Source organism: Pinus tabuliformis, chromosome 8 (assembly GCF_031772625.1).
Source record: "Pinus tabuliformis cultivar Carrire ecotype Pingquan chromosome 8, CPIR1, whole genome shotgun sequence".
In the NCBI taxonomy this organism is placed as follows: Eukaryota; Viridiplantae; Streptophyta; class Pinopsida; order Pinales; family Pinaceae; genus Pinus; species Pinus tabuliformis.
The window spans coordinates 2034644827-2034646500 of NC_142294.1; the positions used below are offsets into that span (position 1 = coordinate 2034644827).

At 42.8% G+C, this 1674-nt stretch overlaps 1 pseudogene across 1 annotated transcript; it reads left to right on the forward strand.

Moving 5' to 3' along the window:
• The first annotated feature begins 429 nt into the window (after window positions 1–429).
• LOC149244606 (flavone 3'-O-methyltransferase 1 pseudogene) lies at window positions 430–1674 on the forward strand (annotated as a pseudogene). The gene is made up of 3 exons (XR_016246055.1): window positions 430–990; window positions 1101–1165; window positions 1260–1674. The product of XR_016246055.1 is annotated as a flavone 3'-O-methyltransferase 1 pseudogene (transcript).

Sequence of the window (1674 nt, forward strand, 5' to 3'; positions counted from 1 at the left end):
GCTCTATAAGCTGCAATTCAGTTTTTGGTCAAAAATGCCAATTAATGGAGAGTTAATGCAATTTCCATTGTGTTCGGCATGATAATAATACCACCTGCAATAATTTTTAACTTTTTATATTTATGTCATTTTATAAATTTCTTTATAACTTTTTATATTTATGTCATTTTATAAATTTCTTTATAACTTTTTATATTTACGCCGTAAGGCGTTTCCATTTGAAATGGACTCTCCTGTGATCCGCGCTGTCTTGGTTATTCACCATTAGATTTAGTGTTAGACGATTAAAAACTTTACTACCGTTGATCTCATAACCGACTCTTGCCGCTCAATAACTGACTCCTGTGATCCGCGCCTGTGATCCGCGCTGTCTTGGTGGGGTATACGAAGGGGATGATCCGCGCTGTCTTGGTGGGGTATACGAAGGGGATGAGTTTCATAGCAGGCGTGCTTCTGCTGTACAGAATTCTGAGGTTCCTTACTTCCTATGGTGTTTTCTCTGAACAAGAAGAGGCCGATCAGGCAGACGATGCAGACACCAAGAAAATAAAGTTCGGCTTGACAGGCATTTCGAAGCTGCTGGTGCAGGGAGGAAATCAGCAATCATGTGGGCCGTTCCTGCTCCTGATGGGCCGTTCCTGCTCCTGATAGCAAACAACGTCTACCTGGAAGCCTTTCAACATTTGCACGAATCTGTCTTGGAGGGCTGCTACACATTTAACAAAGCTTATGGTACGAGTCCCTGGGAATATCTGGGCCGCGATCCCCAAGCTAATCAGATTTTCAACAACGCCATGGTCGCTAATAGCAGCACTGTCATGGCTTCCGTGGCGAAGATGTATGAAGATGGGTTTAAGAGTATGGCGACGCTGGTAGACGTTGGAGGAGGTATGGGCTCTGCCTTGTCCATAATTGTGAAGGAACATTCACACATTCGTGGGATTAATCTCGATCTGCCTCATGTCATTGCCACTGCGCCTCCCATAACTGGTAATTAGATTTGTAATGTTGGTCACCATTAATATAATAAATTTGTTGATATATATAACATGATAGCAAGTTGATGATGATTTATGACTGGGAACGAGGGAGTGTTGCAGGGGTGGAGCATATGGAGGGAAATATGTTCGAGCACATACCTTCTGCTGATGCAATCTTGATGAAGGTGACGATTTCATCTATGGTCTTCTGTTTGCATAAGAAATTTACTGCAGTGGATTTGTTGAGGGCTAATAATATTCTATTGTCATTTACTGCAGTGGATTATCCATGACTGGGGGACGAGGAGTGTGTGAAGTTGCTGAGAAGAAGCTATGAGGCAACGCCAGCGAAGGGAAAGGTGTTAATTGTGGAAGCCATTGTTGGTGGAGACAAAGAAGGTGAAAGCATGTCGAGGCGATTGGGATTGTTATATGATATAACGATGATGGTTTATACAGCTGGTGGGAAGGAGAGAACAGAGGAAGAATTCAAAGGACTGTTCGAGCGGGCAGGGTTCAAGAGGTACACCATCATCAAGTTACCTTTCCTTCAGTCGCTCATAGTGCTGTCCAAAGCCTAATAAGCGGTTGCGCTTCCGATTATCGTTACAATAACGTTGGTTTTGCTGGGGTTGTTATCATGCAGTATATGACCTATGTTTTATGTGGTACGTCAATAGTTTGAATTTTTAAG